Here is a 16,781-nt window from a genome sequence, read left to right on the forward strand (position 1 = left end):
AATAACCACTCAGAACACCGTAGCAACTGCATAGCAACCACCTAGAAAACCCTAGCAACTGCATAGCAACCTCCTAGAACAATGTGGAAACCGTATGGCATCGCAATAACCACTCAGAACACCCTAGCAACTGCATAGCAACCACCTAGAAAACCCTAGCAACTGCATAGCAACCTCCTAGAACACTGTGGAAACCGTATGGCATCGCAATAACCACTAGCAACACAATAACCACTCAGAACACCTTAGCAACTGCATAGCAATGACCTTGCAACCACATAACCATACAAAAAATCCGTCAGAAATCTTTGTGAAAGTGTTTTGACCCCATTGCGTTTTTAAAGTGATGTTAGTACTTCTTGCAAAGCTTGTGTTTTAAATTACTTATTTTTCCTGGAACATAACCTTTTAAGATGTCCCTCAAAGGACTTTTCGAATGATGCATTGCCTCAAAATGGCTCCCTCTGAGAAATCTTTAGCAGAAAAGACGCTTCTTCCTCCTTCGCAGTGTGGTCAGCGAGACGGCCTCCATTACGGCTCTCCTCAACAATACACGGTCAGAATGTCAGCCGAGCACCATGACAGGAAATGTCTCATACTCTGGGATTAGAGACTGAGGTAAAAAAAAAAAAAAAACCAAAGACTTTTTCCCCTCCCGCTGAGAACATTAAAGATGTGGAAATTCAGCGAGAGAGATAAAGAGAAGCAGGGACTCGGGGATTTGTCACTGGCTATCTTGAGTGTTTTGGTTTGAACTCAGCTGAAGGGTTTTTTTATATGTTGGGATTGTGAGAAAGCATTTCTGTTTGATGTGCTAATATCAACAGCTTCAAAGGGAAAGTCTTGCTCGCTCTGTGTCTCTCTTATCTCGCTGCTCTTCTCGAAGGGACGCCAGTCTTTGGTTATACCTCTGTCACGTCGATATGTCGAGCGGTTCAGTCGTGATGGGAATGAAGACTCCATTTGTCAGAGCCGTCTTCAACAGAGAGCAGGTCAGGTCAAATACTTCACTGAGCAACAGGAACATGTCTCATTATAGATTAGGGAATAAAACATTCAGAATGTTTTAAAAAATCTTGGTTATGCAAAAAAAAAAAACGAACATTCCATTTTATCATTCTTCAATCATCACTGGAATGTTGCTTTTACATGAACTTTCCGACACAATAACGTTTAAAAAACTCTACAAGAACGTCCAACGCGTGCCTGTGTGTGTGTGTGTGTGTGTGTGTGTGTGTGTGTGTGTGTGAGAGAGAGAGAGAGAGAGAGAGTGTGTGAGTGTGTGCGAGTGTGTGTGTGTGTGTTTGTGTGTATGTCAGTGGGCATATGTTTTTGTGACATATGAGGACTCAAATGTGTATAATGCCATGGGTATGACACAGGTATTACAGGAGAGGGTGAAATATGAGGACATTACCCATGGCCCCACTTTACAAAAGGCTTATAAATCACACAGGAGGAGTTTTTATGAGAAAGTAAAAATGCAGAATGTTTCCTGTGATGGGTAGGTTTAGGGGCTGTGTGTGTGTGTGTGTGTGTGTGTGTGTGTGTGTGTGTGTGTGTGTGTGTGATGGGTAGGTTTAGGGGCAGTGTAAGGGGATAGAAAATAAGGTTTGTACAGTATAAAAACCATTATGCCTGTGGAATGTCCCCATATGTCACAAAAACAAACGTGTGTGTGTGTGTGTGTGTGTGTGTGTGTGTGTGTGTGTGTGTGTGTTTGTGTGTGTGCGTGTGAGTGAGTGTGTGTTTGTGTGTGAGTGTGTGTGTGAGAGTGAGTGAGTGTGTGTGTGCACGAGTGTGTGTGTGCGTAAGTGAGTGTGTGTGCGTGTATGTGAGTGTGTGTGTGTGTGTGTGTGCTAGTGAGTGTGTGAGTGAGTGAGTGTGTTTGTGTGTGTGTGTATGTTAGTGACTGCGAGTGCGTGTGCGTGTGTGTGTGTGTGTGTGTGTGTGTGTGTATGTGTGTGTGTGATTGGTATTCAAGGTTAGTATTTGAACTTTTGACTGTCTGGGGCCTCTGGGCTCTGGGATTTCTGTGATATCTGACAAGCTCCTTTTACTCTGAGGAGAGCGCACAGCTGGGAAGGATGAGGAGCTCTCGGTGTGTGTGTGTGTGTGTGCGTGTGTGTGTGTGTGCGTGTACCTCATCGCTCTACACGCATTTAAAGACTCAAACTGTCCAAAACCAAAGTCAGCTGCATTGCTGCCCAGTTAGTCAATGACTCGTTCCTCCTAAAGAAACTTTCAACACACACTAATGTCACGTCTAATGATGTAGAACAAATGCAACTGAGCTTCAGACAAAACCGAGCAAATATTTAATCACTACACTGAAATAATAAAACAGTGTAGAAACAGTTTTCTCTCTGATGTTACTAGTCAATTTCACACGCAATTACAAAGAAACGGCAAGCGACACAATGAATTACAGTGAATAATGCTTATTTCTCAAATGTCCTTCATTGTATCAACTCAAATTTCTTCAAAATTGTAAGGCAACCAGGTTACTTACTTTTTTAAGTTAAACCAACAAAAAAAATGACAGGTGCCTGACACATCACACCAAGTAAAAGTGAATTTTACATAATAGGTCCCCTTTAACCAATGCCAATGTCTTTGAATGTCGTAGATTGATATGTGAGACGGTGTGTGTGTGTGTGTGTGTGTGTGTGTGTGTGTGTGTGTGTGTGTGTGTGTGTGCGTCCGCTGTGCTGTCCCAGTTTTTCCTTACGCTGCTTTCTGCCTCCGTTTGTCAGCACTTCCAGCCCTGAGATCACTCAAGTGACGCGAACTCGCAGGAAAAAGTGCTGTGCTCATCTCTCATCGGACATGAGGAAGCCCTGAGCTGCTCCTGGGTCAGTCTTCCAGCATTTCCTTAGCTATATATGCCATTTTCTGCAGTTGTTTTGCATCACATTTTCTCTGAAGTAAACTTTGAAATGAGGCATCAACAGAAGAATGCACCATCGCTAAATATCGATTCATGATTCGGATCGTGAGTCAAACTGCTGAAGTCACGTGACTTTAGCGATCCGAATCATGAATCGAATTCACTGATTCATAACGGTTCGAATCTTTGTTTTGAAATCGGGCCATCACTATATAAGTCGTTATTTCGTTGTTTTTAGCGCACAGAAACTCTTCTGGCCTCTTCATCAATGATTGTAGAGCCGCTGTAGTGAGATGGGCTTTGTAACGACGTCTTTAGTGCCTTTATGGGTCTTGAGAGAGGAAATGACATTGGTGTCAATGAAGGCCTTTCTGAGCCATCAGATTTCAACACTAATATCTTCATCTGTGTGTGAAGATGAACGGAGGTCTGACGGCTGTCCAACCACAGGAGGAATTAATCACACAATTTACAGTTTTGGCTGAACTAACCCTTTAATGGCTGGTCTCTTGGAAAATTCTTGCTGAAAATCAATATCTTTTGAATGGCGTTTTACGTCCGGCACCCTCTGCTCTGTATTAAGGTCCGGTGAATAAATCAGAGTTTCCTCTCGTCTTAGAGTTAAAAAGGCCACATGGCCCCTATTTCACAGTCCTCCTTATGCAGGGTTAAAGAAGAAGCCCTCCACCTCATCATTTAAATGTGTTTCCCCGCAGGCCTCGTAGACATTTATTACAGGGATTAGCCAAACTATGATGAATGCTCTGAGACTTGACCGGGTTACGCTCACTGTTACTTAACATGCGAGAGCCGGCGTGTGGTAATATCAGTCCGGACTGAAGGTCATTTCACTCTGAAGCGTATGAGGCTTTATTGTTTTAAATTGTGCACGTTATGCTGTTTAAAATGCAAGAAGAACCACAAAGAGCTAAATAAAGGGCATTACCCGTAACCCTCTGGAGCTGTTCAGTCATTTTTGAAAAAATGTTTTACTTTAAGATTAGTTAATAATACAAAACTTTTTTGACACTTGCTATGTGAACACAAAAAAACTAATAATGGGCAGAATCGAAAAAGTTTAATAATAAAAAAAAATGGTCACACATGTACTCCTTGCGGTCATAAATGAGCGCATCGGAAATGAATGGGAGACGAATCTCACTCTTGACTGAACACTCATTTTTTGAGATATCAACCTCAAATTTAGAACACGGCTTGATTAGATTTTTAGCTTTGGTTTCTTTGTAGTTTTATAAGTCATATTTCTGAATTAATAACTTGTAATTCTGACTTATATCACTCAATTCTGACTTAATTACTCGTAATTCTGACTTTATAACTCATAATTCTGACTTTATAACTCGTAATTCTGACTTTATAACTCGTAATTCTGACTTTATATCACTCAATTCTGACTTTATATCTCTCAATTCTGACTTTATATCACTCAATTCTGACTTTATATCACTCAATTCTGACTTTATATCTCTCAATTCTGACTTTATATCTCTCAATTCTGACTTTATATCACTCAATTCTGACTTTATATCACTCAATTCTGACTTTATATCTCTCAATTCTGACTTTATATCACTCAATTCTGACTTTATATCACTCAATTCTGACTTTATATCACTCAATTCTGACTTTATATCACTCAATTCTGACTTTATATCTCTCAATTCTGACTTTATATCTCTCAATTCTGACTTTATATCACTCAATTCTGACTTTATATCTCTCAATTCTGACTTTATATCTCTCAATTCTGACTTTATATCACTCAATTCTGACTTTATATCACTCAATTCTGACTTTATATCACTCAATTCTGACTTTATATCACTCAATTCTGACTTTATATATCTCAATTCTGACTTTATATCACTCAATTCTGACTTTATATCTCTCAATTCTGACTTTATATCTCTCAATTCTGACTTTATATCTCTCAATTCTGACTTTATATCACTCAATTCTGACTTTATATCTCTCAATTCTGACTTTATATCACTCAATTCTGACTTTATATCACTCAATTCTGACTTTATATCACTCAATTCTGACTTTATATATCTCAATTCTGACTTTATATCACTCAATTCTGACTTTATATCTCTCAATTCTGACTTTATATCTCTCAATTCTGACTTTATATCTCTCAATTCTGACTTTATATCACTCAATTCTGACTTTATATCTCTCAATTCTGACTTTATATCTCTCAATTCTGACTTTATATCTCTCAATTCTGACTTTATATCTCTCAATTCTGACTTTATATCTCTCAATTCTGACTTTATATCACTGATATCACTCAATTCTGACTTTATATCACTCAATTCTGACTTTATATATCTCAATTCTGACTTTATATCTCTCAATTCTGACTTTATATCACTCAATTCTGACTTTATATCTCTCAATTCTGACTTTATATCTCTCAATTCTGACTTTATATCTCTCAATTCTGACTTTATATCTCTCAATTCTGACTTTATATCTCTCAATTCTGACTTTATATCACTCAATTCTGACTTTATATCACTCAATTCTGACTTTATATCACTCAATTCTGACTTTATATATCTCAATTCTGACTTTATATCTCTCAATTCTGACTTTATATCTCTCAATTCTGACTGTATATCACTCAATTCTGACTTTATATCTCTCAATTCTGACTTTATATCTCTCAATTCTGACTTTATATCTCTCAATTCTGACTTTATATCACTGATATCACTCAATTCTGACTTTATATCACTCAATTCTGACTTTATATATCTCAATTCTGACTTTATATCTCTCAATTCTGACTTTATATCACTCAATTCTGACTTTATATCTCTCAATTCTGACTTTATATCTCTCAATTCTGACTTTATATCACTGTATCACTCAATTCTGACTTTATATCACTCAATTCTGACTTTATATATCTCAATTCTGACTTTATATCTCTCAATTCTGACTTTATATCACTCAATTCTGACTTTATATCTCTCAATTCTGACTTTATATCACTCAATTCTGACTTTATATCTCTCAATTCTGACTTTATATCTCTCAATTCTGACTTTATATCTCTCAATTCTGACTTTATATCTCTCAATTCTGACTTTATATCTCTCAATTCTGACTTTATATCACTCAATTCTGACTTTATATCACTCAATTCTGACTTTATATCTCTCAATTCTGACTTTATATCTCTCAATTCTGACTTTATATCTCTCAATTCTGACTTTATATCACTCAATTCTGACTTTATATCACTCAATTCTGACTTTATATCACTCAATTCTGACTTTATATCTCTCAATTCTGACTTTATATCTCTCAATTCTGACTTTATATCTCTCAATTCTGACTTTATATCACTGATATCACTCAATTCTGACTTTATATCACTCAATTCTGACTTTATATATCTCAATTCTGACTTTATATCTCTCAATTCTGACTTTATATCTCTCAATTCTGACTTTATATCACTCAATTCTGACTTTATATATCTCAATTCTGACTTTATATCACTCAATTCTGACTTTATATCTCTCAATTCTGACTTTATATCTCTCAATTCTGACTTTATATCACTCAATTCTGACTTTATATATCTCAATTCTGACTTTATATCACTCAATTCTGACTTTATATCTCTCAATTCTGACTTTATATCTCTCAATTCTGACTTTATATCACTCAATTCTGACTTTATATCTCTCAATTCTGACTTTATATCTCTCAATTCTGACTTTATATCACTCAATTCTGACTTTATATCTCTCAATTCTGACTTTATATCTCTCAATTCTGACTTTATATCTCTCAATTCTGACTTTATATCACTGATATCACTCAATTCTGACTTTATATCACTCAATTCTGACTTTATATATCTCAATTCTGACTTTATATCTCTCAATTCTGACTTTATATCTCTCAATTCTGACTTTATATCACTCAATTCTGACTTTATATATCTCAATTCTGACTTTATATCACTCAATTCTGACTTTATATCTCTCAATTCTGACTTTATATCTCTCAATTCTGACTTTATATCACTCAATTCTGACTTTATATATCTCAATTCTGACTTTATATCACTCAATTCTGACTTTATATCTCTCAATTCTGACTTTATATCTCTCAATTCTGACTTTATATCACTCAATTCTGACTTTATATCTCTCAATTCTGACTTTATATCTCTCAATTCTGACTTTATATCACTCAATTCTGACTTTATATCTCTCAATTCTGACTTTATATCACTCAATTCTGACTTTATATCACTCAATTCTGACTTTATATCTCTCAATTCTGACTTTATATCACTCAATTCTGACTTTATATCACTCAATTCTGACTTTATATCACTCAATTCTGACTTTATATCACTCAATTCTGACTTTATATATCTCAATTCTGACTTTATATCACTCAATTCTGACTTTATATCACTCAATTCTGACTTTATATCACTCAATTCTGACTTTATATCTCTCAATTCTGACTTTATATCTCTCAATTCTGACTTTATATCACTCAATTCTGACTTTATATCTCTCAATTCTGACTTTATATCTCTCAATTCTGACTTTATATCTCTCAATTCTGACTTTATATCTCTCAATTCTGACTTTATATCTCTCAATTCTGACTTTATATCACTCAATTCTGACTTTATATCACTCAATTCTGACTTTATATATCTCAATTCTGACTTTATATCTCTCAATTCTGACTTTATATCACTCAATTCTGACTTTATATCTCTCAATTCTGACTTTATATCTCTCAATTCTGACTTTATATCTCTCAATTCTGACTTTATATCTCTCAATTCTGACTTTATATCACTCAATTCTGACTTTATATCACTCAATTCTGACTTTATATCACTCAATTCTGACTTTATATCACTCAATTCTGACTTTATATCACTCAATTCTGACTTTATATATCTCAATTCTGACTTTATATCACTCAATTCTGACTTTATATCACTCAATTCTGACTTTATATCACTCAATTCTGACTTTATATCTCTCAATTCTGACTTTATATCTCTCAATTCTGACTTTATATCACTCAATTCTGACTTTATATCTCTCAATTCTGACTTTATATCTCTCAATTCTGACTTTATATCTCTCAATTCTGACTTTATATCTCTCAATTCTGACTTTATATCTCTCAATTCTGACTTTATATCTCTCAATTCTGACTTTATATCACTCAATTCTGACTTTATATCACTCAATTCTGACTTTATATATCTCAATTCTGACTTTATATCTCTCAATTCTGACTTTATATCACTCAATTCTGACTTTATATCTCTCAATTCTGACTTTATATCTCTCAATTCTGACTTTATATCTCTCAATTCTGACTTTATATCTCTCAATTCTGACTTAATATCACTCAATTCTGACTTTATATCACTCAATTCTGACTTTATATCTCTCAATTCTGACTTTATATCTCTCAATTCTGACTTTATATCTCTCAATTCTGACTTTATATCACTGATATCACTCAATTTTGACTTTATATCACTCAATTCTGACTTTATATATCTCAATTCTGACTTTATATCACTCAATTCTGACTTTATATCTCTCAATTCTGACTTTATATCTCTCAATTCTGACTTTATATCACTCAATTCTGACTTTATATCTCTCAATTCTGACTTTATATCACTCAATTCTGACTTTATATCACTCAATTCTGACTTTATATCTCTCAATTCTGACTTTATATCTCTCAATTCTGACTGTATATCACTCAATTCTGACTTTATATCTCTCAATTCTGACTTTATATCTCTCAATTCTGACTTTATATCTCTCAATTCTGACTTTATATCACTGATATCACTCAATTCTGACTTTATATCACTCAATTCTGACTTTATATATCTCAATTCTGACTTTATATCTCTCCATTCTGACTTTATATCACTCAATTCTGACTTTATATCTCTCAATTCTGACTTTATATCTCTCAATTCTGACTTTATATCACTGATATCACTCAATTCTGACTTTATATCACTCAATTCTGACTTTATATATCTCAATTCTGACTTTATATCTCTCAATTCTGACTTTATATCACTCAATTCTGACTTTATATCTCTCAATTCTGACTTTATATCACTCAATTCTGACTTTATATCTCTCAATTCTGACTTTATATCTCTCAATTCTGACTTTATATCTCTCAATTCTGACTTTATATCTCTCAATTCTGACTTTATATCTCTCAATTCTGACTTTATATCACTCAATTCTGACTTTATATCACTCAATTCTGACTTTATATCTCTCAATTCTGACTTTATATCTCTCAATTCTGACTGTATATCACTCAATTCTGACTTTATATCTCTCAATTCTGACTTTATATCTCTCAATTCTGACTTTATATCTCTCAATTCTGACTTTATATCACTGATATCACTCAATTCTGACTTTATATCACTCAATTCTGACTTTATATCTCTCAATTCTGACTTTATATCTCTCAATTCTGACTTTATATCACTGATATCACTCAATTCTGACTTTATATCACTCAATTCTGACTTTATATCTCTCAATTCTGACTTTATATCACTCAATTCTGACTTTATATCTCTCAATTCTGACTTTATATCTCTCAATTCTGACTTTATATCACTGATATCACTCAATTCTGACTTTATATCACTCAATTCTGACTTTATATATCTCAATTCTGACTTTATATCACTCAATTCTGACTTTATATCTCTCAATTCTGACTTTATATCTCTCAATTCTGACTTTATATCACTCAATTCTGACTTTATATATCTCAATTCTGACTTTATATCACTCAATTCTGACTTTATATCTCTCAATTCTGACTTTATATCTCTCAATTCTGACTTTATATCACTCAATTCTGACTTTATATCTCTCAATTCTGACTTTATATCTCTCAATTCTGACTTTATATCACTCAATTCTGACTTTATATCTCTCAATTCTGACTTTATATCTCTCAATTCTGACTTTATATCTCTCAATTCTGACTTTATATCACTCAATTCTGACTTTATATCTCTCAATTCTGACTTTATATCACTCAATTCTGACTTTATATCACACAATTCTGACTTTATATCACTCAATTCTGACTTTATATCACTCAATTCTGACTTTATATCTCTCAATTCTGACTTTATATCACTCAATTCTGACTTTATATCTCTCAATTCTGACTTTATATCTCTCAATTCTGACTTTATATCTCTCAATTCTGACTTTATATCTCTCAATTCTGACTTTATATCACTCAATTCTGACTTTATATCTCTCAATTCTGACTTTATATCTCTCAATTCTGACTTTATATCTCTCAATTCTGACTTTATATCACTCAATTCTGACTTTATATCACTCAATTCTGACTTTATATCACTCAATTCTGACTTTATATCACACAATTCTGACTTTATATCACTCAATTCTGACTTTATATATCTCAATTCTGACTTTATATCTCTCAATTCTGACTTTATATCACTCAATTCTGACTTTATATCTCTCAATTCTGACTTTATATCTCTCAATTCTGACTTTATATCTCTCAATTCTGACTTTATATCACTCAATTCTGACTTTATATCTCTCAATTCTGACTTTATATCACTCAATTCTGACTTTATATCACTCAATTCTGACTTTATATCACTCAATTCTGACTTTATATATCTCAATTCTGACTTTATATCACTCAATTCTGACTTTATATCACTCAATTCTGACTTTATATCACTCAATTCTGACTTTATATCTCTCAATTCTGACTTTATATCTCTCAATTCTGACTTTATATCACTCAATTCTGACTTTATATCTCTCAATTCTGACTTTATATCTCTCAATTCTGACTTTATATCTCTCAATTCTGACTTTATATCTCTCAATTCTGACTTTATATCACTCAATTCTGACTTTATATCACACAATTCTGACTTTATATCACTCAATTCTGACTTTATATCACTCAATTCTGACTTTATATCTCTCAATTCTGACTTTATATCACTCAATTCTGACTTTATATCTCTCAATTCTGACTTTATATCTCTCAATTCTGACTTTATATCTCTCAATTCTGACTTTATATCTCTCAATTCTGACTTTATATCACTCAATTCTGACTTTATATCTCTCAATTCTGACTTTATATCTCTCAATTCTGACTTTATATCTCTCAATTCTGACTTTATATCACTCAATTCTGACTTTATATCACTCAATTCTGACTTTATATCACTCAATTCTGACTTTATATCACACAATTCTGACTTTATATCACTCAATTCTGACTTTATATATCTCAATTCTGACTTTATATCTCTCAATTCTGACTTTATATCACTCAATTCTGACTTTATATCTCTCAATTCTGACTTTATATCTCTCAATTCTGACTTTATATCTCTCAATTCTGACTTTATATCTCTCAATTCTGACTTTATATCACTCAATTCTGACTTTATATCACTCAATTCTGACTTTATATCACTCAATTCTGACTTTATATCTCTCAATTCTGACTTTATATCTCTCAATTCTGACTTTATATCTCTCAATTCTGACTTTATATCACTGATATCACTCAATTTTGACTTTATATCACTCAATTCTGACTTTATATATCTCAATTCTGACTTTATATCACTCAATTCTGACTTTATATCTCTCAATTCTGACTTTATATCTCTCAATTCTGACTTTATATCACTCAATTCTGACTTTATATCTCTCAATTCTGACTTTATATCACTCAATTCTGACTTTATATCACTCAATTCTGACTTTATATCTCTCAATTCTGACTTTATATCTCTCAATTCTGACTTTACATCTCTCAATTCTGACTTTATATCACTGATATCACTCAATTCTGACTTTATATCACTCAATTCTGACTTTATATATCTCAATTCTGACTTTATATCACTCAATTCTGACTTTATATCTCTCAATTCTGACTTTATATCACTCAATTCTGACTTTATATCTCATAATTCTGACTTTATATCTCTCAATTCTGACTTTATATCACTCAATTCTGACTTTATATCTTATAATTCTGACTTTATAACTCATAATTCTGACTTTATATCACTCAATTCTGACTTTATATCTTATAATTCTGACTTTATATCTCTCAATTCTGACTTTATATCACTCAATTCTGACTTTATATCACTCAATTCTGACTTTATATCTTATAATTCTGACTTTATAACTCATAATTCTGACTTTATATCACTCAATTCTGACTTTATATCACTCAATTCTGACTTTATATCTTATAATTCTGACTTTATATCTCATAATTCTGACTTTATATCTCTCAATTCTGACTTTATATCTCATAATTCTGACTTTATATCTCATAATTCTGACTTTATATCTCTCAGTTCTGACTTTATATATAACTCGCACTTCATGACTTGTTTTCTGACTTATTTCTGACCTGACTTATTTTCTCAGAACTGTGAGACATGAAAACACAATTGCGAGTTATAAAGACCAATTCTTAGGGTAAAAAAAATAACTTTTTTCTGAGAACAAAAGTCAGGATTGTGAGATAAAGTCACAATTACCTTTTTAAAATATTAATAAACAAGTTTCCATAGTTTGACATTTCAGAGCAACCTTTTCAAATGCTGTCCCATCGCACAGTTTTATTAATGTGTATCGTGTAATTTATTCAGTAAATGTGCTTCCATGTTTACGCACGTTTTCTGATCAGATAAAAAAAAAAATGATTCGACGGCCATTTTAAGAATGTATGCGCATCTGTGCGTTTCCATCATGTAGTTTTTTTTTGTTATCCCAAAATGTGCATAAAAATTGTTGTATGTTTCTCCATCTGTAATATTTGCAATGCATTAGTGTGCATTCTTCTCCCAGTTGAATTAAAATGCATTTCTTTGAGCCGCTTTTGAGCGTATGCCTCGGCTGATTAGTGTACAGACGGAGGTGTTGTGCTCGTGCACCTGTCGGCACAGTCACCTGGCTCTGGGGTTGAGTGCTGCTTTCATGCATCACGTCGCTGTATAATTTGCAGGTAATTTGAGGTCTGTCAAAGCATGCCTTTGATTCTTCTCATACGGCACGCAAAAAACCAACGGATGCATCCTTTTGTTGCTGTTCGCCGTCAAATTAGGCCGCAGAGGAGCGAAACAATGCCACATCTGTACTAGATCCAGCGACAGTTTACCATCATAATGCTTCACAGATGGCACCGAACACAGGAAGAAATCAAGCTTGTGTTTTGCCCCTTTGTCTCACCTCATTAGCTTCCCCTCCACCCCCACACCAGCCTCTCCCTGCTTCCTCCCACATCTCACCACAATTACTCATTAATTAGCATAGCAAACCGAGCGCTGACCGCGGGAAACAGAAATGAGAATGTAAATGCATTTCGCCCGGCTGGACTTGACAATCACGGATTGATTAAAGGGTTAGTTCAGCCAAAAATGAAATGTCTGTCATTAACTCCTCTCCCTAATGTCGCTCCACACCCGTAAGACCTCCGTTCATCTTCACACACAGTTTAAGATATTTTATATTTAGTCTGAGAGCGTATGCAAGTGTATGCACACTATACTGTCCATGTCCAGAAAGGGAATAAAAACATCATCACAGTAGTCCATATGAGACATCAGTGGGTTAATTAGAGTCTCTTGAAGCATCCAAAATACATTTGGGTCCAAAAATAACAAAAACTACGACTTTATTCAGCATTGGCTTCTCTTCCGGGTTTGTGTTCAATCCTCAAATAAAGATTCAAACGGTTATGAATCAGCGTATTGATTCAGGATTCGGATCGCCAAATGACACGCTGTTGATCTGTAATTTACAGCTTTGTCCCCGTTATGATGAAATCACAGGACCGGATACCAGTTGCCATGTCAAAAAGCTCTTTTATTGTCATATGTATCAGGCATAGGAGAGAAACTTGTTGTCGTCGTGCCAGCTGTATGTGTCCCTGTTTCTCTGGGGCAGTGCATTTACAGTGAGCATTATATACCACTGACAAAAGGATTTGCAATTCCTTACAAGGTAGCAAAACTTGCATCCTATGGTTAAAATAGAATGTATGCTTCATGCGTACACATGCGTTTCACAATCCACTTCCCATATAAAGAACATTTCCATCAGTCGATGATACGACACTAATGCCACGTGTTACATATGCATTCCTGTATGGGCAAAATGATCTCTTTCTCCCCTGTGTCTGCCATATGATACCAATGTATGTTCATGCAGCATCACTCTCTCATGCACTTAAACTTCACAAACACATTATACATCCATTTATGAATTAAATAATATTCAAATAATACATTTCCAGTCCACACACGCGATCCGAATCATGAATCAGATTTAGAGCTGGTTCTGACTTTCTACACAGACCCATAGAGCTCTTTCCTCAACTCAAAAGAACTTATGCTAAAAAGGTCCTATAATGATCAGACAGAACCCTTTCTGGCACACAGGTTCTTTAGGCTATTCATATATTACATTATTCTGCAACATTTTGTAGTTGTAATGAAATTATTGTTTATTAAACTGTTGTAGTGATTTAATATCACATTTTAATCACGCTGATTTTTGGAGAAAAACTGAAATGGCACTCTCCGTGTGAGATTTATTAACTACATTTTCTTACCCCCATTTATTTTCATTCATAAATGCATTTGAATTCACTGAATAATGCAGTGCAATGTTTGTCAATAATATGAAATATTTAATCCGGAAAGAACCAAACAAATGATAATGAATGAGCTCCTGAAAGGTTCCAGAACCTTTTCCCTTACAGAGAACCCTAAAGGGTTCAATATAGGACCATTTAGAGGTTCCAAATACTTAGCGCCGATAGAATCTTTTCATTTCCATCCATCCATCCATCCATCCATCCATCCATCCATCCATCCATCCATCCATCCATCCATCCATCCATCCATCCATCCATCCATTCATCCATCCATCCATCCATCCATCCGTCCATCCGTCCATCCATCCACTCATCCATCCGTCCATCCATCCACCCACCCACCCATCCGTCCATCCATCCGCCCGTCCGTCCGTCCACCCACCCACCCGTCCGCTACCAACCCACCCATCCGTCAACCCACCCACCCATCCGTCCATCCATCCGCCCCTCCGTCATTACACCCACCCACCCACCCGTCCATCCATCCATCCATCCATCCATCCATCCATCCGTTTGTCCTTCCATCCATCCATCCGCCCGTCCGTCCGTCCATCCATCCACCCGTCCACCCGTCCGTCCATCCACCCGTCCACCCGTCCGTCCATCCATCCGTCCACCCGTCCACCCGTCCATCCATCCATCCGTCCACCCGTCCATCCATCCAACCCACCCGTTCATCCATCCATCCATCCATCCATCCATCCATCCATCCATCCATCCATCCACCCACCTACCCGTCCGTCCATCCATCCATCAGTCCATCCACCCACCCGCCTGTCCATCCTTCCAACCCACCCGTTCATCCATCCATCCATCCATCCATCCATCCATCCATCCATCCATCCATCCATCCATCCATCCATCCATCCATCCGTCCATCCATCCATTTCACCCACCTACCCGTCCATCCATCCATCCATCAGTCCATCCGACCCACCCGTCCATCCATCCAACCCACCCGTTCATCCATCCATCCATCCATCCACCCATCCATCCATCCATCCACCCAACCTACCCGTCCATCCATCCAACCTACCCGTCCATCCATCCATCCATCCATCCATCCATCCATCCATCCATCCATAAGATACTTAGAACATATATTACTGTACACACTAAAAATTTTTGGGTAAAAAACAACCCAATGTTGGGTCAAATATGGAATAACCCAGCAATTGGGTTGTCTTAAGCAAATATTTAACCCAACCGTAAGGTTAAAACAACCCAATCGCTGGGTTAGTCCATATTTGTCCAAACATTGGGTTAAAACAACCCAGCATATTTTAGAGTGTGTGCACCCTTTTTATCTTTGGTATGTTATTATAAGACTACTGTTGCATTTGATGTGTTTCCATATTGACATCATGTATATTTCCCACCTGTTTATAGGGACGGAGATCCATGAGGCGGTGTGTGTGTGTGTGTGTGTGTGTGTGTGTGTGTGTGTGTGTGTGTGTGTGTGTGTGTGTGTGTGTGTGTGAGGGTTTGGATGTGCTGGCCAGGGGAAGATGAAGTAGCAGGAACGATTGCCACCCTCCGTGTGAAAATGATCCCATTAATTCACTTCCCCCGGCTTCTCTGTCCCTGAGCTCCAGCTCTCCATTCTCCCATTCTCTCTTTCTCTCTCTCTCTCTCTCTCTCTCTCTCTCTCTCTCTCTCTCTCTCTCTCTCTCTCTCTCTCTCTCTCTCTCTCTCTCTCTCTCTCTTGTCAGAGCAACATTATCATATCCTGGTTGCCGAGGAAACTGGCTCAGAATGCCTCAATTTTCCCGTCGCCTCGGAGCCCAGAGTAAACAGAGGAGATGATCATTCTGTGTCCTGTGACAGACTCAGTGTCAGCTCTGCTTTACTCTGCTTTCTAGGCTCCTGCTGTATGACAAACATCAGATATCGGGATATGGCATCGCTCCTCTCCACTGGGATGCAGAGGGAGGTTATCAATGAGAGGGATTTAACATCACTGCGTCTGTGAGGAGTAATACAACTCTGCTTTTCAAATGAGCCCTTCCTGTTGCCTCGGGTTAAAGCTCTGTGTTCATCAAACCTGCTCAGGAAAATCTGAAGACATATTACATTATAATATAAACATACCAAAAATAAA

At 35.8% G+C, this 16,781-nt stretch overlaps 1 long non-coding RNA gene across 1 annotated transcript; it reads left to right on the forward strand.

The window, feature by feature from the left end:
- Positions 1–910: 910 nt before the first annotated feature.
- LOC137065326 (uncharacterized) lies at positions 911–16,777 on the forward strand. Its single transcript, XR_010901622.1, has 3 exons — positions 911–992; positions 2,757–2,855; positions 16,543–16,777. It is a non-coding gene; the product is annotated as an uncharacterized lncRNA (long non-coding RNA).
- Positions 16,778–16,781: the final 4 nt, after the last annotated feature.

Source organism: Pseudorasbora parva, chromosome 25 (assembly GCF_024679245.1).
Source record: "Pseudorasbora parva isolate DD20220531a chromosome 25, ASM2467924v1, whole genome shotgun sequence".
Lineage (NCBI taxonomy): Eukaryota > Metazoa > Chordata > Actinopteri > Cypriniformes > Gobionidae > Pseudorasbora > Pseudorasbora parva.